Here is a 27,329-nt window from a genome sequence, read left to right as displayed (position 1 = left end):
AGGTAAGTGTCTAAATACTCCTTATTGGCCCTAAAGACCTTCTTCCAGTCAGATGTGGTCCCCCGAGCCAGGCCAGTGTAGTCGAACTCAACTCTTGCAAACTTTTCAAAAGTTTACAAACTTTACAGTTGCCAGTGCTTGTTTGCAGTTAAACTGAGATTTAAGTTTTCTTGAAAAATCTATATCTCTGGATCCCTCTGGTGGATTTTGCTCATATTGCACTCTAAACATTCATAAAATCTCATCTATATTTATACATTGTTGTCAGATTTTTTTCTGTGTTGTGCGGCTTTTGTATTTCCTTGTTTGGTAGTGTGAATTGCTTTAGACAAGTTCTTTAGTTTAAGCCTTGTTGCTTGAAGTCAGAGCTACTCAGTATTGAGCTTACGGTTTTACAAACGAACCTGACTGGACCCCAGTTTTTGCAAGTGTATTATACGGAAAGGTCACACAGCCCTATCATATAATACACAAAAATCCTCACAAGCCCTATAAAGCAAATCAAATGCATGTGAGAGAGGGGCTATGGAGAGATACGGGGCGCCATTGGAGGGCGGCAGGGTGGCAGTGAGGGAATCTGTGGGAGATGGGGCCAAAAAAGATTGCTGCACTGGACACAAGCGCTATACAAGCAAGCACTAAAGCCGGGTCTGCCTACACAGAGCCTGCAGTTTTTGACACGAGTACATGCTGATAATGTACATACAGCTCGAGTGAACTGGGGTACAGGAAACGTTTATTATTTCATGGTCTGCTCCCAGAATGTGAACACGTTTACCTACAGTAAAGGAAAATAATGTTACACTTCCTGAAGTAAAATGTTGTTTTGACTAAGTATTTCCCACATTAGTGCGGCAAATCCCAATTGCAACGCCCTAAAAAACCATGCAGAGGGTCGGGATTTTATTTATTTATTTGCTGGTTTGTATAGCGCTATGAATAAACTCCCGAAGGAGTATCTCCCCGCTTATGACAGCTGCATTACAGAGTGATGTGAGTAATAAAGTATTAGTTTCTGTTATATTTTTATTATTTGCAATAAATAAATAATCAAGATCCGGAATAAGGAGATTAGCTAAAATAGACTAAACAGAAAAGTTTTCAGGTCCTTTCTAAAACAAAGGTGGTTGGGACATTGTCTCAAATAAAGTGGGAGCGCATTCCAAACATGAGGGCCCAATACAGACAAGGCCCTGCCACCTAACCTAGTTTTGCTAATTTTAGGTACATTCAGAAGCAGCTGTTCACTGGACCTAAGGGAACGGGCAGGAACATATGGAACAAAAAGAACAAACGCGTCGGCTGTTCATTTTCATTCTATTCTGACAAATAAATCATCCAAATCAACCAGACGTCTGGACATCACTATCTGTGCTTTTGTAATAATTGTGTTATTTTAGCACTCCTTTAATATGGGATCACTAGCCATATTTGCTTGTGTCAATACAGGTGTAACATATTTAATAGTGTGCCCATCCTGAGTGGTCTTAGGGTGCCCTGCGGTGGGAAGTTGAGAAATTCGGTCCCCTTGCCAAACCCATCAACCTGCCACTCTCCCACAGCTTTCACAGTTCACACCAGAATTCAGGGAACAACACTCTTTATTTGCCCCCCCCCAGAAAACAACACTCAGCTTTGTTTCATGGCCCTTGAGAAGAGTTTCCACGATTCTCAGAGAAACACACTAGTCGTTTGTTCGTGTTTTGAAGCTCTGGGGCCAGGAGCTGGTAGTTAAAAAGGAATTTGAACAAAACGTTATGCATTGCTTCCTGAAATAGTACTTTGGCCTCATGATCGGGTAGGAATAGTGTACATAGATCTCAAATATATTTGATTAGATTTTTCCTTTTAATAACTTATAAGGTGCCTATTTCGGGGGGGGGGGGGGGGCGTTGTGCTTATTTTCACAAAATTTAATTCAGACTTGACATGAAAATATGGCTACGTCAGTAAAATATTGGTCAGGTGGCAACACTACCCTTGGCAGGCCAAAGGGCAGGGGCAGACTCCTCACCATACTAGCCAGCCATACTGATTTAAGAGCAAGGCTACCATTTAGCAAACATTCAACTTACGGATTTTTCTGACTCACCCTACTGCTTTTGGAGAAGCTGCAGAATGATCCTGTTATGAGGTAAAATGCAGGTCCAAAAGAAGGAACAACATTGGAAATAATTCCCTGAAAGCAGCATAGAGTACTGAAAAGCATGCTTTGCAGCTGTTGCTATAGGGTTTCTCTGTTTGTTGATGAAGAGGTGTGGTACCAAGGTTAAAGGTTAATGCCACAGCAGACAAATGTTTCTCTTCGTTAGCATGGTACTTATTTCTCATGACGTCAATTGGGTCAGGTGGGTCAGAAGTCACATGGGACTTTATTCTGACCTGGGTGTCATTGCATGAAACATGAATTCAAGTGAAGAAGCCAAAGTGTGTCTGATGTTCTTTTTGGTGATGCCAAAGCTATGCCCAATGGGAAACGTTCTTTTGGACAAAGCCTGACTCACGCAGTTCCAACACAGCACCGGCAATTGAACGAACGCGGCATTAGCACGCATTCGTTCAGCACGCAAGACATAACAACAACTTGCTTTTAGGGGGGTACATTGGTGGAATGGTGTTGGTTTTAAAGTCCAACACCTTCCATACTGTTTTGCAGACTGGAGTTGCAATAGTAAATTAAACTATTCCAACATCCAGCACCCCCCTAAGGCATGAAATTAAAACAACTTTCCTGCTCAACAAATGCGTCCATCCTAAAGACGCATCCGTACAATAGACAGTGATCAGAATGCATGTGCCCTAAACGCTTGCGGAATACCGGCATACATTCATACCTAATAGTGACTCAAAAGCTTGAGAAATACTACCTCATTTTGGTTGCAGAAGCTTTGCAAGTATGCCCCATCAGTATACAACGCCTGCTTCAGGGGCACATAGCCCATTAGGCTTGTTTCTCATTTATTGGCATTCCTTCATCTTCTTTTGTTGTCCCAACACAGTAGTATTCTTTTCCTTAGCAACTTTTTCATTGGATAACTTGCATCCTTCCACAGCTAATTACAGGGGACAACTTTATTTTTTTTATATGTTGCCATTTTCTATCTCTCTCCACCATGTGCTGCTTCCCCCTCACATCTCTGTGTTCTCCACTTGTCCGCTCCTTCTTCTGCCCTTCCACGGCCCATGTATTTGCTACAATTTTCTACAGGGATGCTGCTTCCTCCAAAGGCATCCACAATCTTGGAATAGTGAATTCAATATAAAACCAGTAACAAAAAAAAGACTATTGACTCCTATTCACACTATGTGGATTGCACAAAAAGTTTACAGTCTAAGATAAAAGATTAATGTTTTTGCAGTTAAAACATCTTTTCTATGGTTCCCCAAATCAATCAGTTTTGTTTGAAAATGGCCTCTTCACCATTCAGATGCCCACACCACATGCCCTTGCCTACTCGTCATCTAAAGTTCAGGGTTCACGGACCAAAAATCTCAAGTCTGAATCCTTGAGCTTCAGCTCCTGACTGTCCCATCCTTCAGACCCAGAAGCAAATGCCATTTATCTGTCTTTCCAGAATACTGGACAAACATCCCTTCCTTTCATTCACAGGCAAATTCAAAACTGTCCTATTTTAGTGGTAGTTGGGAGGAACAACAAGTCTCAGAGGCCAGTTTGTGGTAAGAGCCCTTCATTTCATACATCAGAACTAAGGGACAGGCAGAGAAGTGGCACAGATGGAGCAGGAACTCTATAATGAAGGAGGAGTCGGCAATGGCTGGGCACAAAAGATGCTTTCTTTCCAAGCAAAGTGATGGTGAGTGTGTATGTTGCATGTGTGAGCGTATATGTGTGTGTGTGTGCCTGCCTTTCTCTGTGAACCTTTGTGCATGCACAGTTGTTTATGTATGTGTCTACACATTTTCACACTAGTGTGTGTCAAGTCGCGACTCCCAGTCATCTAGTGTCCTATCATAAGGCCACCTGGAATAAGGAGGACCTTCTTGAGATGATGTGTGAAATTTGGCATCCTGGTGCCCAGATATAAGGTCTCCTTTTTTGGTACATTGTAAGTATTTTAGGTATCATAATGCCCTTCCTTGGTATATGGTACTCTTCATTAGCATACTTCAGGCATTTTATATGTTATGGTGGCCTTGACATATGGTGGGTAACCATTGAATAATATTGGCATTGTACAAATTATGCTGCCCCCCCCAAATAGTGACCTTCATCAGCATATTGTAGGCATCCTTAGTGTAAGAACATGGGTAATTAGTTGTGAAATATGTGAGTCCTGCACGAGTAATTAGTCTGCAAAGTCTTTTTCCGGGACCCAAGTCTCCTATTGTAGCACTTGACTCTCTCAGGGCAGTGATGCAGAGCAGTCCAACTACTCAGAAGGGATGGTGTGGGGTAGTAATCCAAATTCACTGGCATGCAAAAGCAACACTCAATCAAGTATTGTGCAGTCAGTGCTTTTAAAAAAAAGGAAAAATACTTTCATTGCACACACACACACACACACACACACACACACAGACACTATTAAATACTACACATTAAATTACACAAATATACATTAAGTAGATGGAAGCACCTTTGGTGACACCCTCATATCATATTTTACTCCTAGTTGGTTCTGAATCCCATAATCCCAATGCACCCAACCTACACCAGATGCAACATCCTTCTATAAGGTGGTGTCATTATATATGAGACAGGCCTACTGACTTTGTCAGGTCGTCAATACACTAATATATATAAGGCAGGCCTACTGGGTAAGTCAAGATTTTACCACGTTAATAACAATTATTGTATGTTATGATTATGCAGTGTGTCACCATTAAACTGGTGAGGACAGTAACCATACTCAACTGCAATCATTTTAAATATAAGCATTGTAATGTTCATCCTTAAGATTATGCATAAAACATTTTAAAGAAAGCATTAAAACTCCAAAGAACCATAACACATGTCAGAGCCTTTCTTTACTTGCTTTAAACAACATAATGCAGTCATTGGACCATCCACGTAGGGGCTCGCACTCCCGAGCTATAAAGCAAACACTCTTGTTTTTGGGCATGCTTCTGGCAATGATAACCTTTCTTGGGGGTTATGAATTCAATCTTCCCCGAAACGTAGGGCACGTTTGTGAAATATTTTTGGGGGTGGTCTGCTGCACCTCCTGCAGCCCCCCACAACACATTGATTATACCTTGGCAATGCACCAGCCTGGACTGGGAAACTACAAAGCACTAGAACAGATGAAACCTAGCCCTGAGGGACATTATAGGCTGCACCTCTGCTGGGAGCAGTGACTATTTATGAGCATCTAATGCCACTTAGTGTACTTTTCTGCCCACCGGCAGGTGAGCAATTTGTAGGGTTTTAGTTCCTGAGTGTCCCAGTCCCACCCAGGATACCCATATGCCTTGCTGCTTCCTCTTTTATTGGGACAGCGTAGGAAGCCCACTCCTTTGCTTCCTGTTGTATCTTTCTCCTGCCAAGACTCCTGGGGCTTTAGCTTCCCAGTGAGTAGAGAAGAGAGAGCTGAAGTGCTCTGCTGCTTTTGTCCCTGGGGATGGGGTCCCCAGGACACATTTAGCTGCGGCTTCTAGGTGGTGTACCCAGGGCCAAGTAAACATCTGGGAGAGGGTAAACAAAGTTCCTTGCACCAACCCCTGGGGCCCTGTTCAATCCCAGAGGGAATTTCTTTTTAGGTAGTGAAGTGCCACATGCTTCATTTGCTGCCCTTTATAACCCAGGGGACCGGGCTCTATCTCAGGCCAGTTGGGCCAATTTACTTGTGGAAGGTGTCATGTAGTCACTGTTTGTGAGCTCTAGCTACCAGGAGCATCCTCTTCACGCCACCTGGCCTCTAAAGGTGCATTTGTTGTGGTGAACTGGATGTTCTGTCTCCATGTACATGCTTACCCCTCTGCCTGGCGCCTGGCACTCCTGTCCTACTCGTGGGGGGGGGGCATCTTGTGCATTCCGTCTTCTATCAGTCAGCAGAGGACCCTCCTGTCCGTACTCCCCAAGCCCCAGAGCCTTGTGGCTGTTTTGCAGAGAACCTGTGTGGAGTCAGTGGAGTCTAAGACTTTTCCCCATCTGATTCTCAACTGGCATAAGAGGTCCAGTGCCAACCATTCTGGAGAGGCATACCTAGTCCTGGGTGTCATTTGGTGACAACATCCTTAGTCCATCTTTGAAGGGCATTATGTGTCTTCTCTTTCTAGATGGGCATCCTTTCTGTCAAGGTCACCTCCCATGTCCAGGGTCTTACCAACAGTCTCTCCCTTGTGCAAGGGTTTTTAAGTGGGGGTGAAAGTTCTAGATGCCAGCCCCCCTGACTAATCCTAGGATGCCACATCATCCCTCCAGCCCTGTCCCAATGTTCCTGGACAGCATTCTGGGACGATCATCATGGTAACTCCAGGTTTTGTCTGGAAAGAGCTCCTCTGAGGGCCTCAGATCCACCCCTAGCTGACATGACTGTCTCATGCCTTCCCTCTAAAACTTTAAAGCCAGCCCCTCATGTGTTCGCTCCAGAGGTCTGGTCATACCTCTATGTTCTAGTGGGCATTGATTGTCCCCACGCAGGTGCAGTGTGACACGCTACTTATCAGATGCAGATTTTCACTAAACCCCTTTCCTCTCCCAGGAACTGGGTCAATCACTGGTTATTGTTTCTCTACTGGGACATCCTTACTCCTTCTGTTGGGGAGCAAAGTAATAATTTTTCTGTAGAACGAGGCAAGCGGGGACAAAGGCATTGAATCTGATTATGAGCTGGGCCAGAAGAATATGGCAAATCATAAAGTCCCGTGAGATGTGGATTAAATGTGCTGGGAAGTGTAAATTAAAACTAGTCCTGCATGTTTTACTCCAGTTTGACACCTTACTGGACTGTACAGGCAACTGCATTTTGAGTATATATATATTTAAGGCTTCCGGTTTTCCATTTTAACTGATTTTTACAGATAAATACAGACAGAAAGCAATGGGTTTCCTGTCTGTATTTATTTTTTTTAAACCAGCAAAATGCTGAGAATGATGTTTCTTGTGAGAGTCTCTCCCTGCTGTCTTTCATGAGTTCCAGGCAATAACTGAGCAGATAAACAGCATGGAGAGTTAAAAAACAGGATGAGATTTCCTTAAATACAGGCATATGTTAACATATATTTGTAGTGTAATGTTGATATGTATGTACCTGTGAATATAATGTTTGTTATACATGGCTGTTTAATTTGCTAAAATGTGTCAGGCAATATACAATTCTATGGCTCAATTTATCTTGAAAGGTAAACACTTGCGGTCAACATACGCAGTCTAATTCCGTGAATTTACCCTGAGTGAGACTGAGGTAGTGATACACAGTAAAGTACCAACAACCAGGTTGTCAAATACAAAAAAACTTGATTGACTAAATGGGTGGAACCCATTTGCCACACTAATAATAACGGATGGCCCTTACAGCTGGCCCTTACGTAAGAAGACCCTCTGTGGCGAAATGTAGACAGTCGTAGCATTATGATCACTGTGCCATACGGTGGCATTCTTTGGTATATTTGAGCTCCTGGTTATAGGAATTTTGCTACCTCTTCATATTGTGACTTCCCATTGCCTGTGATTGGTATCTTGTCATAGGTTTGTCAACCCTGACTTTTGGCAACTAGTATGAGCATTTGCCTGACATCCCTGGCACATAGGGGTCGATTAGGATGGCGGACGGACTTTGTCGCGGGGCCTGCCATGTTGTAGTTTGAAACGCAGGGGGGTACCATAGGTACCCCCCATGTGCACCCCCCACCCCCCCTTCACCCTTTGCCGCCATGGAAAGGCATTCCCCAAAGCCCATCCTAATATGGCTGGTGGTGTCTGCTAGACACCGCCACCATATTAGACCTTTTCCGCCACGGTCGCAAGGCGACCGTGGCGGAAAAGCGGCGGACGGTCTTCCCATCCGTCGCAGACCCCAAGCCATCCTAATGTTGCGGGGGGTAATTTGAGTGAGGATGGCGGACGGATTGCCCCTGCCGGGCCGGCGACATTTCTTCATTGATATTGATGCATTTAATTTTTTATTTTTATTTTATTTATTTAAACACTTATAAAGTGCAACGAAGGCCCATGGGCATCTCGGCGCTAAGTATCTGCTGAATTCAGCCTTACAGGAGGAGGTGATTATTGGTCAAATAGCCACGTTTTGAGGTGCTTTCGAAAAGACCATAGAGAGGGGCTACTCTTTATGGACAATGGCAAAGTGTTCCAGAGCTTGGGTGCTGAAACGAGGAATCTTCTGTCACCCCATGAAACCAGTTTGGTGCGGGGTACTTCCAGCTGGAAGCGATCGGAGGACCGCAAGGACCGCAAGGACCTGGTGGGCCGGTAGGGAACAAGTTGTTGGGTGAGAAAGGCTGGTCCCTGGTTGTGCAATGCCTTATAGACAATGCAAAGGGCCTTAAACTTAGTTCTGTTCCTGATGGAAAGCCATTGAAATTCTCTGATGGTTCCTGAGACTGATTGAAATTTGGGGATATCACCCAGCAATCTGGCAGCAGCATTCTGAATGGTTTGCAGCTTATTAAGGACTCTTTCTTGAGAGTTCAGGAAGAGGGCATTGCAATAGTCCAAGGTGGACAAAACCAAGGACGTGATCAGGGTTTTACCAGCTGAGGCAGGAAGGAAGGGGAGAATTTTTTTAATGATTCGTAACTTATAGAAAGCGGAAGAGGCAATCTGATTTGCGTGAGGGAGGAAAGTGAGACGGTCGTCAAACATGACACCTAGGTTCCTCACTTTGCTGACAGGAGTGGGGGGAGGACCCATGGACTGTGGCCACCAGCGGGAGGACCATTCTGGGGTTAAGTTTCCAAAGATAACCACCTCGGACTTATCCGAATTCAATTTAAGGCAATTGGAGGCCATCCAATTCCCTATGGCCTGCATGCCCAGATTGAAATTATCGGCGATTTTTTGGCCGTCATTTCTGATGGCTAAGACCAACTGGGTGTCGTCAGCGTAGGATGTAAGGCTCATCCCATGAGCTCGAATGGTATTGGCAAGGTCCGACACGTATATATTGAAGAGTGTCAGACTCAGGGATGAGCCTTGGGGTACTCCGCACGGCAGGGTCATGGTGGTGGACTGAAAAGGCCCTATGGTGACCACCTGAGTTCTTTCAGCAAGAAAGGAAGCCAGGAGAGTCCTAGCCTTGTGCGTGATCCCCAGGTCTTCGACACGGTCGATCAAGATGGCATGATCGACCGTGTCGAACGCCGCTGACAGGTCCAGCAGTATCAAGACTGCTGTGCCACCCGCATCGCGAATGGTTCTAATATCCTCTGTTGCCTTGATCAGGGCCGTCTCCGTCCCATGATGTTGGCGGAAACCAAACTGGGAGTCATCCAGTAGATGGTGGGTTTCTATGAAGGCTGACAGTTGGACATTCAGGGCCTTCTCGACAACTTTAGCCAAAATAGGCAGATTAGCAATAGGTCGGTAATTTTTGAGCTCGTCCCTATCTAGGTTTGGCTTTTTCAACAGCGGCTTTAGTAGTGTCTTTTTTAGGTCGGAGGGGTAAACGCCTGTGTTAATCACAGAGTTGCAGATGGTAGTAATGGCTGGGAGCAGTACTTCCGAGACTGGAAGCAATACTTTAAAAGGGCAGGGATCAAGGGCAGAGCCTGATTTGATGGATGACAAGATATCCCTGACCTGAGGGATAGAGACCTCCTTAAACTGAGAAAGAGAGGGGCCAGCCATGGGGGGACTCACCGTCTCAGGGGCAATGTTTAGAGGCATTTTTGCGCAATTGGCAAAGACAGCATAGATGTCATTAACTTTGTTGTAAAAATAGTTTGCCAATGCATCACAAAAAGTTTGGGAAGAAGGGGGTTGTAGATTGGGCAAGCAGCCAGCCAACTGTTTAGTGGTCTCAAACAAAGCCTTGTTTGAATTTTTGGAGAGTTCAATTTTCTCGGAGAAGAACTTCTTCTTGGCATCCAAGATCATGTTTTTATATATGATGACCGTATGCTTGTATGTTATTTTGGCCTCTTCAGAATAGTGTCTGCGCCAATTCCTTTCATTCCTCCGACACAGCTGCTTTTGTGTCCTTAGAGTCTCCGAGTACCATGGGGCAGATGGGGATGATCTATTTCGGGAGCTTTTTTTGACTGGACCAAGAAAGAGGTCGCAGATGCAACCCATTCATTGAATTGAGTAATTGCAAAATTGGGATCATATGACAGAGGTGGACTAGTTTTAATCAAAAGTGATTGTAAGCTGTTACTGTCAATGTTTTTCCAGTCCAGGAAAGTCTGACGATGATGACCATTTTCCATAGCTGTTCCTGGGGCATGGTTGATTAGTGTGGCCGTTATGACAAAGTGATCTGACCAAATGATGGGAAAAATGGCTGAGACCTGAAGGTCATTTAAATTGGTAAAAATGCCATCAAGAGTATGGCCTCCTTCATGGGTAGGGGCTTTAACTAGCTGGGAGAATCCAAAAGTTGTCAGGCATGCCTGAAGGGCAGCTGTGTCATTATCTTCAATTTTGTCAAAGTGAAAATTGAAGTCGCCTAAGATGGTAAATGAACCATCAAGGGCAGACACTTCCAGGATACGACTGATGTCAGAAATAAATGCCGACCTTTGCCCTGGAGGACGGTAAAGGAGGATACCTTTGAAGTTTACCGAAGGAGTAAATTTAATGGAAAATTGAAGAGCCTCACAAGAAAGGAGCGGTATAACGTTAATTCTGACCGCATAGATGTCCCGAGCAATTATGGCTATCCCTCCCCCTCTCTTGCGTTGTCTATCCAGTCTATGGATTGAAAACCCATGGGGAACAGCGATAACTAAATCCGGATCGGAAGCATTGTCCAACCAGGTCTCTGTTAAAAACAATAAGTCTAATTGTTTATCTTCCATAAGCTCGGCTATTTCTTGCCAATGTTTACCTAAGGAACGAACATTGATAAGGGCCATAGAGTAGTCACTGGGTGTTTTGTTGGGCTTCCGGCGAGGGGGGTCGTGACAGTTTGATATTATGGCGGCACAGTTCGGACAGTATTGGCGAGCATTTCCCACAAGATCATGTGGGTCAAATATGGAACATAAAGGATCTCGTGGAGGACGGCAGTTCCTGAGCTGGCTGGAAGTATACGTCCCTCGTGGGGGTGGTGGAAAAAGGCCAGGGGTGATGGCCCTGGGCCCGGTTCCGGCGCGGACGGGCGCAGACGGGCTTGCCTTTGGCGCGCCGCCGGCGCGCCCGCTGCGCCCGCCCGCTGCGCGGACGGGAGGAACCTTGACTTAAGTACATCCTAGTATGTGGGAGGAGGGTGGGAGGGGCTGCGAGCTCCAGCGCGAGCCTTCCCCGGCCCAAGATGGCGGCTCCAGTTACTAGGGGAAGTGACCAGCGCCTAGCAACAGCGGCGCTGTGTCACCCAAGGAGAAATATCCTAGCGATGTCAATCTCGCTACAGGTAGGGGCTCCTGTTTAAAATCTCCACATTATAAAATATCTACAGTTTTTAAAAGAGTTATTCGTAATCAATAACTCGCTAACAGTGACACAGTTCTAAAATACAATCAGCGTTTCAGCGTCTCACAATAGCGCGCAAGGGAGCGCAAGTACCCCCGGCTTCCGCCTCAAGGGTGAATAAAGCAAAATGCCACGACATTGTTGCTATCTGAGGTCTGAGTGAATAAGATTAATATTTATTTATGGATTATTGTTAACAGTTAAAGTCTCTGTTAACTCAGCAGTAGCTCTAGCATCCATTCCTGAAAGCTCTGTCTGCCCTGAGAGATAGCTCTGCTGTCGTCTGACTCAGATTATGAATTCTGAGTGCCATTTATCGTTTTCATCCTCTACCCAAAGCATTGTGAACTACTTGTATAACCTATGAATTGTGGTCAATTTTCTGGTATCTGGACTACAAAATGCACTATTTTGCACCTATTTCTTATTACGGGTTCTTGATAGCACTTTGATGAAGAACAGACTTGTTGGAAACACCATTAAAGTAATGGGATTTTTAATGAGCACTTCTTCTGACTTTTCTATATCTTATGGATTTTTTGTCAATTTATATAAAAATTGTACACTGGTGATCTTTTTTATTCCAAACTTTTACAGGGGATAAACATCTCCCAGAAACTGTCAGAGGCACAGGGCAGGTAAAGGGTGCAGAAACCCTAGTAGGTCCCCCCAGACAATGTCTGCAGAGGAGCTTCCTAGAAGTCTTCACATTTGAAACGCAATCTAAAGCTACTGATCCATTCAAAGACACACTTACACTAAGGTTGTTTGACGAAATCTAGTACTTCATTGGCTGGAGACAAATGATCGTACGGATGTATGATGTTACAACGCATACTTTTACAACGCTTACCTTTACAACGCATTTTTACAACGCAACATCCATTACAACGCATTCCATTACAACGCATGCCATTACAACGAATTTTTAAAAACTACCATTACAACGCATTCCATTACAACGCATACTACCTTTACAACGCATACCATTACAACGCATAACATTACATTGCATGTATGGTGAGTATTGGATAGTGTAGGGGTAAAAATGACTATTCTAACTCCAGGGGGGTGCAACAGTAGGGTAAGTGTTGGATAGTGTAGGGGTAAAAATTACTATTCTAACTCCAGGGGGTGCAACAGTAGGGTAAGTGTTGGATAGTATAAGGGTACTATGCGTTGTAATGTTATGCGTTGTAATGGTATGCGTTGTAATGACATGCGTTGTAGTGGTATGCGTTGTAGTGTCATGCGTTGTAATGGTTGCGTTGTAATGGCATGCAATGTAATGGATGTTGCGTTGTAAAAGTTTCCTTGTAAAGGTAGTGCGTTGTAAAGGTTGTTTCGCGATCGTACACACACACCAGCGAATCACTGATAACTCACCAGATGTTACATCACACAGAGCTGGTGACGCATTGACCTAGGAAAACTTCAGGAAGCCTAGTTCCCTGGAAAATGGATCAGTGGACCAATAGGACGTGTCAGTTACTTCCAGAATCAGTTAAATGCAGTGTATCTCATACAATTAATTCAAGAATAAAAAGTCACATCATTCATTCAGTTAAACACTTGAGATATGTTCGATTTCACTCTGCTCCCATACACTGTCACTCTCAAGAGCTAGGCAATCATGCGTTTGTGCAACACCTGCGCCTCTGTGTAAGTGAGCATCCTGAAACAATTTACTTTGTATTATTCTAGTCAATGCATATGTATTTAAACATTTTACGTTTATTTGCCCTGTTTTGTTTATAATCACAACTGCTCAGATTTTGTAAACCCCACACTGCTTTCTTGCAATCGTTTTAGATTTCTAAAGCAGGTTATCTTGCATTTCTACACAGCATATAAAAGTAAATGTATACAGACGGCACATTTATGACTAAAATAATGAATCATTCTTTCAGATCCAGTGGAATTATTAATGCTTTCAAAAAGGCCGATCCCAAACTCTATTTTAAATACTGCCAATGTTTAACTAAACAGGTATGTAAATTACAGAAACGACCTGTAAATGTCACTGGCAGTGTTAATTAATGCCTCAGATTGTTTAGGGTACACCTACCTTATTCAGCGTTATCTTTCCCGGACGGCGGTCTTCCGGTGTGTATGCTAATTGCCCTATGTTCACGCCTTCCTGTGTTTTTGTAGAGCAGAATAAAGTCCTTGAGAGCGGCGAAGAAGGTCGGGTCCCCTTTACTCTTTTGACACAATAGAAATCTAAAGGGCGAAAGAAAACAATAGAGGCGAGTGCCCTTGCATGGGACAAGAGCCCTTAAAGGCAAGGCGCTCGGTCTCTAGTCCAAGGGCATACAGAGGAGTCGACCCAACCCTGACAAACTTTAAGAATAAGTTCGCATGGAGGCGGCCTGCCCTCTGCAGCCATGTGATGTGTGAAGCTCAGCAGATTAGCACACAGGCTTCTGTTGTGTGCAGCGTAACCAAGTCAGTGGACTCATGTGAGCCACATTCCACTCCACTCAGCCGTCCAGCTGTTGTCATGGCTACATAAAAACCACCATCTTTACATTCGACACAAACATCTGGATCACATCTATGCGACAGGCGTGCACCGGAGTTAATCTTGGGAAACATTTACAAGCGTCACTACCTGTTGAGGGTGCTGTGTTCAAGCTAACACTTATCTGTTAAAAATAGCAATGTGGATGTACATAAGCGGCGTTCATTTATGTTCACAGTACCCCTTGGTGCAAACAGAATGGATATCGTTAAAACTCTGACTGTGTTGTCCCACTAGCATAGACCCATGCACACACGTACACGACAGCCACTTTAGGCACCATGGTCTCTCAGTTTGCGGTCGATCGCCAGCGCCCCTTCCCTGACCCTGCAAGCTTCCCCCATACACCCTGGCTGCCCCTCTCCCACATGCGCGAGTCATGAGCCCACCCCTCCCGCATGACTCTGTCCCTAAGAATCGCACCCCGCGCCTGACCAACACCTCCTTTCTGTCCATGAATACCCCTCCTTTGATGACCCCTTCCTCTGAGCCTGAACGTCAGCACTGACTGCTGGTCATCCTTTAGCCCGAGGATACAGTTTATTGCCCACTACTTTATGCACTCGCCTCTCTTGGAAGAAGGTACTATTGATCATGGCCACCCCACCCCCTGAGACTCGATCAGGCACACACATTCCAATGGAATCAGCAGAACACTCAGCTGCGTGACAGCCCCTCCTATTGCATGGAGGATAAGGGCCCTACTGTAGCCACGTGTTGAAATACCTTCATACTATACAAAGTGTTGATTGTAATAAAGGATGCCTGTGTGCCACCAACCTGTGTATAAAAGACGAAGCCTCAGAGAAACTTGTTAGAGCCCCTCCCGAAGACACTATGCGAGTGTCCCAAATGACAGGCTCTCCTCATGAGTAATAAACCTTTTTCCTTGTCTTCCTACTTCCAGTGCCCGTCTCTTTATTTGGTAACTACTCAAGAAGGAAACAAAGAGTCGCCCTGCACCAGCAGCCTGGGCATCGGGTGCGATCGGGGCTGACCCTTTTTACAATTGGCGTCCCAACGCGGGGTCCATCAGCGACATAGGGTCCGGTGAAGAGAGGTCCAGACGATGGGGTGAACATCTAAATGATTGGAGTATACCTGCCTTGAGAGGGCCCTCGTCCGGCTGCCGATTGAATGAGCTTCACCGATTCCGAACGGACCTCTCTCAAGTGACCTATTGTCCTGACTGGAATCCCACAGGAATGCTGCGGCAAAAACATGGAGAAAGAGAACGATCGGGCGCTGGAAAAAGGAAGGCGAAGAACTGCCCACATGGTCCGGTCCGGGTAAGGTCGTGACACACGACAAATTGCGAAAATGATTGATTGATTGATTGTTTGAAAATACTAGTATTGCCTATTGATTGCTTCTGGGAGATTCCCTATTTGCAAACAAACACAGAATCGCCATACTCTGTTTAGTCTTTGCAGATAAGTGAAGGGTAGGCAACGCAAAACTTTAACACGTCGTGCCTATTTTTCTCCCCATTGATTGATTGATTGAATCGAGCATTGAATTGTTCGAAGTTGGTTCTCTTAGGAATCTTCTCTGCCTGCAAACGGGGAAGAATAGGAATATTCTCTCTCCCTATGCAGAGAGTGAAGGGTAGGTAACGCAAACCTTTAACACGTCGTACCTATTTCGTTCCTCATTGATTGATTGTTTGCCCGAACATTGACTGTTTGGGAATTGGTTCTTTTTTGGAGGTATTCCCTGTTTGCAAAGAAACGTAGGAAAAACTTTGCAAGTAGTGAAGGGTAGGTAATGCGGACCTTTTGTCCCCCGTTGTAATCTGCCATGCCTATCTACTCCCCACTGATTGATACGCCAGTTTCACCCGGACCATTTACTAGAGGAAGATCATCTGACCCGACCAGAGAGCACCCCTAGTGAAAAGGACATATGAGATAATAAAGTGATCACTGTATCCTGTTAACAGAAACTTTAGCATGAAACGACCTGGAAAGAGAGGAATAGGAAAACGAAATCAGTAGGCCACTGATGAACTTTTTATTAAATAACGAACAAAGAAACAATAACAATACGTAATGATAAAACCTATTAATGCCCTAGAAACAAGAAACGTTAGAAATAAGAACGGTAAACTGGGGAAAATGCAAGTCAGCAGAACATCCGCCTCCACTCTGGAAACTTCCAAAGTGGAGCAGGGTTGCGGCCACGCCCAGCCGGAAGCAACCCATATAAGGCGGGTCCTGCTGCCAACAGTCGGCCAGGAGATCCTCACGTAGGGTGTAGCCGGAGGAGAGGCCGAGGCCAGCGGGACCCGGCCAGGGGATTGCCTTGACAACGCTGGAGAGTTGCAGGGGGGGAATGTCTATGTCCTCGACCCTCCCCTCTCTCTCCCAGTCCGGCCGCGGAGGCACTTGAGAGTTGCAGGTAGTCCCCCCACTCTCTCTCCCGGCCCGGCCACCAACGGCCGGGGGCTGGGGCCGACGGGATCCGGCTGCAGCCGATGAGCCAAGGAACCCGTTCATGGGGCCAGAGCAAGGGGCGTCCGGCCGACATCCACCGGAAGCCCGGCCCAAAGACGGACGGGACATTTTTTCTTTTCTCCTTCGTAATGGCAGCGACAACACGCCAGACACCACTTCTTTCCTCTATAATTGCTGCGACAACTCTGGGGGGGATGTCTTGCACATGCCTCCGACCCCCCCGTCCTCATCGCCTGGTCCGGCCATAACAAATGTCAAGCGAGACGCCGTGGGGTGCACTGGGAGGGAGAGACGGTGCGAACAGGCCTCTCCCGCCTCCCCAGGTGGAGGCTTCCCAACTGCACCCTCAGCGCTCCAGGCGCTCGGAAAAGGGTTCTTCCACTGTGGCGATGCTGCAACGCCTCGCCCGGCAGGTGGGAGCCCGTCCGCTCATTTGACCCCGCGATCGCCGGTAGCTGCCGAACTCTCAAAATGGCGATCGACCTGGCAAGAGCGGGCCCAGCATGAAGGAATGGCCCGGTCACTTGTTGACTCCACCATCATAGTTCTCCACAACCTTGAAGATTCTAGAGGAGCCGCGGGAGTCCCCGACTCCCGCAAATACCCCCGATGGGGAGTGACTGCCGTGATTGCCCACGGAACGATGGAAATGTAGCCGCAGGACGTCGGCGCTCCCATGCTGGCGCCAGCCTCAGTTTGAATGACTAGAGTCCTATAGACCACAGTTCGGATCAGTTCCGGTGTAAGCACAGTATGACCCGGTAGGAACATTGTTGCCCCCCCCAGTTTTTTTGACTGATGGTTCAAACCACCGATCCTTTCTTTTGCCCTTTAACGGAACTTTGGGACTGCCAAAGGAAGCTCTGGGTCAACCACGAGTTAGTAGAGATTTAGACTATGCCTGGTTCTGCCTGACTGCACCCAAAATGGCGCCGATGCAAATGAAACCCTCAACTCTTTATCGTACCCCGATTGCTCAGCCTTGGTGTCATAGGATATGTATGAAGTTTTTAAACATTTAGATTGATATAGGATGTGTACTGATTGTGAGTTCGAACAATGGATTGATATAGGATGCATACTGTCAGCTCGAACAATGAATTGATATGAGATGGGTACTGATTAGGTGTTCGGACAATGAAGGACAATGAATTGGCATAAGATGGGCACCGATTGAACACTCGGACAATGAATTGTTGTTTAAATTTTGCACATCATGATTATTGAAAGTTGGAAGCCCAACACTTATGACACTCGCTCACACTGAAGTCTCGACATGATTTTATTGCGCTTTTCGCACTTTTATTGTGAAATAAACGACCACCGACTCCGCACCAGCCTGCTCCGTGGCCGGTCCACGGGGTTGTAGGCCTGTATTTATGCACCGACATTCTTATTAAAGATTTTTTGAGAAAGCAACTATAGTTGTCCGTGTAAATTGATAAAGTCTTGAATGAATAATCCCTATTTTTCGATATAACTGAAATGTAGGTGGAATGACTAAGCTCGATTAGATAAAGGGTTGAAAAGGTATAGCACGTAGAAATATTGCAAATATGAAGGGTCGAATTTTAGTTGTGTATTTTTCCTTTTTATACAGCCCAAGGCAACCGCTGAAGATCCAGGTATTTAGCCCATACTTTATATGCTACCTGTATAAGAAAAATCACACTAACGGTCCACCTGGGCTTAAACGCCCCAGTTGGCAGTGACTGCATCCTGTGGAAATAGGCCGAGTACGCAGTAAGTAAAAACCTTTCTGGGTTTATGCGCGCGAGTGCGTATCAATGTAGCCTGCTCTCCCTTCCCTCCTTTTCCCTCTCTCTGCAGGTCACCTCGGAATGCCGACGAAAATGGTGATCCAACAGACGAAGAGACAGGAAAAGGGGTCTAATTATAGTACCTAACCGCGACAAACCCCGAATAAAACAAAAAAGAATAATGTACACACATGATTAGGCATTCTTACGTTTAACTAAGTAGGGAAAAGTTTAGGGTATTTCGAGGTAGGGGTTACACAAGTATCCTCCGCCGAGAGGACTAGGGATATTGCCAATATTTGAAAACCTACTACCTCCTTTTCCACATCCTCATAGGCATATAACTAAAAGCTGCCCCATTACTCTCCAATTGACACCAACTGTTGTCCCAGCCTGGAAACGCACTTGCTAAAAATGACTCGAATAAACCTCCGTGAGCATTAGCCCGACCAGGTTAGTTCATGACCAGTTGCCAAAGGCGTAAGTGTGTACAATCAAAGCCACCAGTAAGAGGCAGCCAACGAATAAAAGATAAGAAAAAGGTAAAAAGAGCTTAGGATGATAAAGATGCTCAGCATACAGAAAAGGATAATTGTGGCCAATAACTGTTTTATGTTTTGTCTTGGATCTTTTTATGTAATACCTGTACTGTCTCCCCCGTCTGAGTTTGTGTGCACGTGATGTATGGATCTACGTCGTCCCTCCGCTTGTGTTTACGCATTACTTAACCCCTGCCGTTCTAAGTTGTGTGCGCACTGAATGGACCATTATTGTACACGTCTCTCTCTCTCCCCACGGCATACGTGTACCGAATGGTTCGTTTAGAGTACAACTCCCTCTCTCTCTCTCTCTCTCTCTCTCTCTCTCTCTCTCTCTCTCTCTCTCTCTCTCTCTCTCTCTCCCTCTCTCCAGAAGCCCCCCCCCCGTTTCCTCTTTTTCTTGTATGGTGGCGTTGTGTCCCTCCGACACAAACATAATTGGGTTTCCTCGAACGCAAAGGTGTTCAGCAAAATTTACCAAAACCAAAACGATTGAGACTTGCCATATTACTACCTCTCCCTTCTGCAAACAATAGAACCCGAGTTGGTAATGAAGGAAAGGACGGGTAAGACGACGGATGTCCCCTAATCTGGCCTTTTATAAGGGAACTATAACGTCAATGGTCTTCTGTTTCCCAGTTCGTTAGAAAATGCGATCCCCAATGCCCCGATTGCCCCACCCCCTTGCACCTAAGTGCGGATGTCCAGAGTACCCCACTTCCCCCGATCGACCCCAGCTCCCTGTCCAAAAGCACCCACGCGCCCCTGGTCAACCCTATGATAACGCCCCTGCTTGCAAGAATTAGCCGACCCCGAAGGGAGATGTGATATTGTCGATACTTGGGTTAAAGGGAAGAACGAGTCTCTCCATAATGACTCGATTTTTGTAACGTAATACATTGTGTATAAAAGTTCAATTTCTCTTATCATATGTCGCGAATGAACGCCAAACAAGTCTATGAATTCAATATGCAATGCCCTTCTACAGACTCCATAAATAACGACCTCTGACTGTGACCGATGAACCTATCCCCCACCTACTCAGGAATAGGGAAGGAATTGAGATGTATATCTGTTCTCCCGACCAGTTTTTCTAAAAACTTGTTTTTCACCCATTCAAAGATACAATCACCAAAGGAGAGGAGCTGGACGTGACGCACAGCCTGGCCACAGATCATGGAGCACGTGTGACGACCAAAAGTGGAGCCGCAGAGCAACGAGACGCGGGACGAGGCACAACTTTCAAGTTCAGCTGATGAAGAAATGAGGGGCTGCCTTGAAGCCCTCGACTTGCTGACCCACTCGTGCCTGAAGTCCCCGTCCCTTTTTGAGTCCGACTGATGGGCCTGCCTGCTCATTGTCCTTTGCTCCCTTGGTCCCTTGGTGTGTTCGAAGATCTGGCCCCACTCCGCCCTCTCCTCCCTCGATTATTCAACAAAACTCTTTCATATAAAATTTGACTATGGACTGGGATTTTGTCACGGAAAAAGAAAGACACGCAGGTGCCCAGCATAAGGCACCCCTAAGAAAATGAGTTAGGAAACAGGACTGTGATCTAACAGCAGAGGACTGATCGCACCCTGCAACGTGTAAGGACGAATCCGAGCTGGACCTATAGCTCCACCGCCGGTGCTCAGCAGCGCCAACAAAAGAAGACGGACTCTGTTAAAAGACATTGCGACAAAGACCCTCCCCCTTTCCAGAACTTTCTATTCGCCCCTTAACTAAAATTACTTGTATCGAATTGAATACCTCCCTCAACCATTTTGTATTGCCTTTTAAGAAATGTTTCATCGGTCACTCATGTGGTTAGTTTTCCAAAAATCCCCTTTAGTACTGACAAGCCGGAAGGTATCAGAGCGTTCTTTTTGTATATGATGTCACTAGAGAGAAAATGTGAACTCGATTTTTATGTGTCGGAACATTTTTCTTGATTCTACACCGACTAAATATTATGCCGATTTCTAGGCTTGTATAAAGAGCCCAACAGATGTAAATTAACATGTATTGTATTCTGCCTATCACATCGACTGTGTAGAAATTGAACGTGCTTATGTAAAAAGCGGCGACTGTTAAAAATAGCAATGTGTATGTACATAAGCGGCGTTCATTTATGTTCACAGTACCCCTTGGTGCAAACAGAATGGATATCGTTAAAACTCTGACTGTGTTGTCCCACTAGCATAGACCCATGCACACACGTACACGACAGCCACTTTAGGCACCATGGTCTCTCAGTTTGCGGTCGATCGCCAGCGCCCCTTCCCTGACCCTGCAAGCTTCCCCCATGCACCCTGGCTGCCCCTCTCCCACATGCGCGAGTCATGAGCCCACCCCTCCCGCATGACTCTGTCCCTAAGAATCGCACCCCGCGCCTGACCAACACCTCCTTTCCGTCCATGAATACCCCTCCTTTGATGACCCCTTCCTCTGAGCCTGAACGTCAGCACTGACTGCTGGTCATCCTTTAGCCCGAGGATACAGTTTATTGCCCACTACTTTATGCACTCGCCTCTCTTGGAAGAAGGTACTATTGATCATGGCCACCCCACCCCCTGAGACTCGATCAGGCACACACATTCCAATGGAATCAGCAGAACACTCAGCTGCGTGACAGCCCCTCCTATTGCATGGAGGATAAGGGCCCTACTGTAGCCACGTGTTGAAATACCTTCATACTATACAAAGTGTTGATTGTAATAAAGGATGCCTGTGTGCCACCAACCTGTGTATAAAAGACGAAGCCTCAGAGAAACTTGTTAGAGCCCCTCCCGAAGACACTATGCGAGTGTCCCAAATGACAGGCTCTCCTCATGAGTAATAAACCTTTTTCCTTGTCTTCCTACTTCCAGTGCCCGTCTCTTTATTTGGTAACTACTCAAGAAGGAAACAAAGAGTCGCCCTGCACCAGCAGCCTGGGCATCGGGTGCGATCGGGGCTGACCCTTTTTACATATCAAGTACTGAAAATCAAAGAATTAGGCCCAGATGTATTATACACGTGCACGGGAGCTTGCATAAAGCAGTGTTCCACTAGAGGTGTGAGAGAACTGACAGCCAATGGCATAGCTAAGTGGGGGGGGGTCCGTCCTGGGTGGCACGAGATTTTGGGGTGGCGGCCTCCCCCGCTATCACTTGCCATCTCGAGGCGGCAAGAGCAAGCTCCTCCCGCTCCTCAACGCTCACCAGCACCCCCCACTGCGGCGGTCGCGGGCGGCAAGTGCAGAGACCGCCACGCGCACTCATAGGGCTAGCTACGCCACTGCTGAGCGATCCAGCCAGACCAGGCCCAGACTGGCCATTGCGGGCACCGGGCAATCCCCCGGTCCTCCGCAAGGGTGGGGGCCGGTTTGGGGCCCCGGGAGCCGTTTTTGTTACAGGGCCGTTTTAGCAGCATAGCTGCAAAATCGACCGTGTAACAAAAACGGCCGAAACCGGCCCTGGCAAAGAGCTCGATCGCACCCCCAGGGGGGCCGGCCGAGCACTTTGCCAGGGCCGGTTTTGGTTCTCAGTCCGGCCCTGAGCCAGACTCGAGGCTGAAGCCTGGCTCTGCTCCAGGACCTATTGGAACCTCAAGCCCATTACGAGCTGAGCTTTCACGTGGCTTATGCCTGCTGCCCTAATCTCGGGATGTATTGTTACTGCGTGACATGCCGACTGCGAAAATGAGGAACCACAATTGAGACCCGGCATCATGTAAAACATCCTGTGATTCTGGGCAAATCACTTAGGGCATATTTTTGAGCTCATTGCACCACTTTAGTGTCACTTTTTGTGATGCAACAGGGGCGCAAACCACCAAATCATATTTATGAGGCCACCCAAAGATACTTTGTGCAGCTTTGAATAGCCTTGTAGATATGGAGTAAGGCAAAATACTGCAAATTGCTGTATTACCTTATTCTGAACAAGGGAGGAGTTCCTTGGGCATTGCGGTGAATGTTAAAATACAACTCCCATGGTTTCTGATACATTTCCAGATTTAGAAGGACTTGCAACCTGGGAATGCGTCAAAATCGTAAGCCTCCCGAGGTGAGGTGTGACGAGGAGAAATATCTTTATTGCTCCTTGTTTTTTCCACAATCTATGTGTGCTTCATTCTGCAGCATACATAGAAAGAGAAAGATACCTCTCTGGATAGTTTTTGTGCAGGAAGGTGTGCTTTCCTGCGCAAAAACAATCCTGCGAACAATGCAGGCACCCTTGCACCTTGATGCAAGGGTGCCTGTGCTGGTGCTAGGCTGCCAAAATGGCACCAGCGTAGGGGGAAAGGACAGGAATGCACAGAATTGGATAAATACGGTGCATTCCTGCCCTTTCCCTGTGGCGCAGGGCAGTGCAGCAAGGGAACCTGCTGTGCTGCCCTGCGCCACCAATCCCATAAAAAATACCCTTAATCTCCCAATGCCTATCAGGAATGCATGTGGCCTTGTGTAATGTAAATGGTGCTCACGTAAAGTGCTCCAATAGCTTTGGGTTGAGTTCACTCTATATGCTAAAAACTGCAGAAAAATGCACTAAGAGGTAAAAACAAAGTCTTAGCATAAGGAAACACAAATATATACGCATTTACTGGCTGATTTGCACAAAGTGAAAGTAGAAAACCTGGCTAAATCACAGGTTCTATGCTTAAATCATGGGATCAGAGGCAAATGTTTATTTTTTTTTTAGTTCAGAACTTAGTTTATTGATAATCATGTAAATCATTTATACAAAATAAAAGCATCAATGCAAGGAAACAGTATACAGTGAAGTATATGAAAGATACATATCAAAGGAAATAGACTATAAAAATAACCAGCTATAAGAAAATATGTAACCAATAATGATGTGTGAAGATGGTAAAGAATAGTACAGTACTAGTAATAGAAAGTAGAGGAAAAAAAAAACAATGAGAGGAACTCAAGGAGGTTTAGCGACTTCCTGCTGAAATGGGTTTCGAGGCAGAGAGCGGAGGGCACATGAGTTAAAAAAGGAGGTGACTGGGTCCCACAACTGTTTACGTTTTGGAGCCAAAACAAGTGGATAAACAAAAGTTGTGTCGAGCCTATGGTTATAGCACACAGCATACCACCAAGCCTGATATGAGAGTTGAGTGAGATCCTTCCAAGCCTTGGTAATCTGCTGAAAAGCTACTGCAATAAGCAGGTCAATTATTTTTATGCTGAAAGTGCAGTGATCCCAAATGGGGGAAATACTACCTAAAAAAATATGAGAAATATGGAATGGATGTGTGGTGGAAAATATGATATTAATTTGAGACCACACCTTAACCCAAAACGTATGGACCGGGGTGCAATTGAAAAGCAAGTGTAGCAAATCTGCAGAAGGTGTAGAGCACGTCCAACATGTATGCGACAAGTCAAGGTATCTTTTACTAAGAGAAAGTGGAGAAAGTAAGAGTCGATTGTAAATAAAAAATAACGTTTGAACAGTATTCACAGCCCTGGAAGATTTTCGTATCCTCACCCACAACTTGTCCCGCAAATGTTTATTTACACCAAAACTTTTTTTCCTTCATTATCACATATGAAAGCACTATCAAATATTTAAATTCAGACTACCAGTTGTTTAGACTTTTAGTAAGTACTTAACATAGTAAATATAATCTTTAGTTCCTGCACTCGCGCTGCACTCGCGCTGTAGATGTAACAGCTACCTTGCTTTTAAATTTTTTAAATCTTTGTTCGTGATTTGCGCCGAGCGCTAGCTTTGTAATATTTTTCTTTGGTCTTCCGCTTAGTGGGAATTGAGGGAGCAACTTACCCGCATTTAATACGCCTGCACACCCACACTTGTGGGGTAGAAGGGACTCGGGGGCACTGCATACTCCTCGCGCCGATTTGGAGAGCGCCATCTTGGATTGGGGGAAGCTTTCTCTTGAGGGAGCGCCATCTTTGGTGAGGGAGAGCCACTCGTCCTGCCAGGACCCACGTGACCTTTTGGCCAGGCTTCTTAAAATGGCTGCCAGACAGGCGCGCAGCGACGGCGCGCAGGGGACGTGCCGTAGACGCGCCGGAGGTGCGCCAGAGGTAAGCCCGTTTGCGCCTGTTCGCGCAACGGACGCGCATAGGGCCGCTACCTCTGGCCACTTGCATTCTCCCCGTCTGGTTTACTCTCAGTCAGATTTGCAGGCTCTGAGACCATCTTATGACCCCTCGACACGGAGACCTACAGCTCTGTTTCCGCCCCAGTCACTCGTATGTGGTCTGCTTAATGTGCGGTCGCTCTGCAAGCACCACACGGAGATCGCCCTTTTAGTCGAGTCATCTGGCTGGACGTGTTGTTTCTGATGGAGACATGGACTCGGGAGGACTGCCTAGTTGAACTAGGCTTGGCCTGTCCCCCGGGTTTTAAAATTACTCATACTCCGCGCCCATTGAACCGTGGTGGCGGAATTGGCATCATTTACCGCGAGCAGCTGGATGTTTCCCAGCTTAAAATCTGCGAAATCTCAGGCTTTGAGCTCATGGGTTTTTCCTTCAGTAACCTGGAGAGAACACTCATATCCGGCGTGCTATGTTATAGGCCGCCGGGCTCGGCCTCTTCTCTGACGGAGTTCCTCGATTTAGTATATGACCTCTCAAACACTCATTCCAACCTGCTAGTCCTGGGAGATTTTAATCTATGGCAGGGGGGTCCTTCAGACGGAGCGTTTACTTCACTCTGCCAAGCCCTGGCCGACATCCATCTGCAACAACTGGTTGGCTCCGCGACTCACAGGGGCGGTCATATGCTGGATCTCATTTTTGCGGGCGCCCACTTGGTTGCGATTATTGACATCTTAGTCCAATGCTGGACTGACCGCGCTTGTGGTCTTTTCCCTTTGCTTAGGGGATTATCTCCCCGAGGCCGCAGGGGTAGGACTCTCGCAAGTGGGTCGACCTTGGTCTCGACTGTTCAGTCTAGCTCCTCTGCCCCCTTTAATACCTGCCAACTTCTGCCTGAGGAACTCAGTGGAAGAAAGCTACTCCTCCTTCTGCCGGTCCATCACCGAGTTGCTCGATAAGATTGTGCCCCTTCGAAAGGCAAGAGCGAGGGTGAATCGGGCTTTTCCTTGGTACACGGTGGAGCTACAACACCTGAAACTGAGTTGTAAACGGGCGGAGAGAGCATGGAGAAGGGAGTATTCCCCCTCGGCTAAAGTCTTGTTTAGACTCGCATTGAGAGGCTATAAGGATCAGATCAAGCGGGCTAAGGCGACTTTTATACAAACGTCCCTGCTACAGGCGCCTAATAAATCTCAAGCCCTGTTTAAAATTGTCAAGGACTTGTCTCACCCGGTTTGTGCGGCTAATTCCGTTCGGGCCTCACAGGCTTTGTGCGACTCGTTGGCTCTGGCCTTCGAGGAGAAGACCGCTAAGATCTTGGCGGGCTTAACACACCCCGCATCTGCGGAGGCCTGCCTGGGAATGGCCGCCGACCTGTCTAGTCGTCCTTGCATCAGTGTTGTTGACAGGGGACTGGGAGCTCCGGGCAGCTCACCCAGTCGACCCCAGCCGGGTGGTGTGGGAGCTCCGAGGGAGCAGCCCAGTCGTCCCCAGACGCGCACTGGTGTCTCTGATCTGGGAGCTCCGGGCAGCTCACCCAGTCGACCCCAGCCGGTTGGTGTGGGAGCTCCGGGGGAGCAGCCCAGTCGACCCCAGACACGCATTGTTGCTTCTGATCTGGGAGCTCCGGGCAGCTCACCCAGTCGACCCCTGACGATCGGTGTGGGAGCTCCGGTGGAGCAGCCCAGTCGACCCCAGACGGCTACCATGGCCTTGGGGTCGGGTGCCTCGACTATCTCACCCAGGCTATCACGGCTGAATTCTTTCCCCCTCCCTTCGTTTGAAGAATTCTGTAAGATTGCTCACTCGGTGTCATCGGGGTCTCCGCTTGATCCGCTGCCCCCCAAGTTTTGGAAGGCCTTTCATGCAGAATTGCTTCCGCCTCTGTTTTCGATCTGTCTCCAATCCTTGGAATTGGCGTCGGTCCCAGAAAGTTGGAAGTTAGCAGTGGTGTCGCCTCTGTTAAAAAAGCCAACTTTGGATCCGGCTTGTCTTTCCAACTGCAGGCCGATCTCCTTGCTTCCCTTTCCAATCAAGATCTTGGAAAAGTGGGTAACTCGTTCTCTCTCCGGCTTCCTGGAAAACATCGGGTGGTTCGACGAGGCCCAGTTTGGCTTCCGACCTGGACATGGGACGGAGACCGCACTGGTGACCGTGTTGGACAATCTGCGTTCGCGTGTCGACAGTGGTCGGGCAGCCTTTCTGGTGTTGCTCGACATGTCGGCCGCGTTCGACGCGGTCTGCCATCGGACCCTAGTCCGGAGGCTGGAGGAGTGCGGGGTCAATGAGGGGGCTAGAGACTGGCTGATTTCGTATCTTGAGGGCAGGCAACAGTTGGTCTCACTTCCGCCATTCAGTTCTGAGCCAAGGAAAATAGGACAGGGGGTTCCACAGGGCTCGGCCATCAGCCCGATATTGTTCAACCTGTACCTCCGCCCTTTAGTCCA

At 46.8% G+C, this 27,329-nt stretch overlaps 1 protein-coding gene across 3 annotated transcripts in view; it reads right to left on the bottom strand.

The window, feature by feature from the left end:
* Positions 1-27,329, bottom strand: part of TACC1 (transforming acidic coiled-coil containing protein 1) — an 875,899-nt gene that overhangs the window by 766,417 nt on the left and 82,153 nt on the right. Inside the window, exon 1 of one of the 3 annotated variants that reach the window (XM_078666330.1) lies at positions 13,623-13,749. The exons of the other annotated variants lie outside the window; for them this stretch is intronic. The gene's annotated coding sequence lies outside the window, so the exon portion shown is untranslated. Of the gene's footprint in view, positions 1-13,622; positions 13,750-27,329 lie in introns of those variants that run through there. 3 annotated transcript variants of the gene reach the window in all.

Source organism: Lissotriton helveticus, chromosome 11, assembly GCF_964261635.1.
Source record: "Lissotriton helveticus chromosome 11, aLisHel1.1, whole genome shotgun sequence".
In the NCBI taxonomy this organism is placed as follows: Eukaryota; Metazoa; Chordata; class Amphibia; order Caudata; family Salamandridae; genus Lissotriton; species Lissotriton helveticus.
Note: the sequence above shows the minus strand (reverse complement) of the source record. Positions and strands in the feature narration are given on the sequence as shown.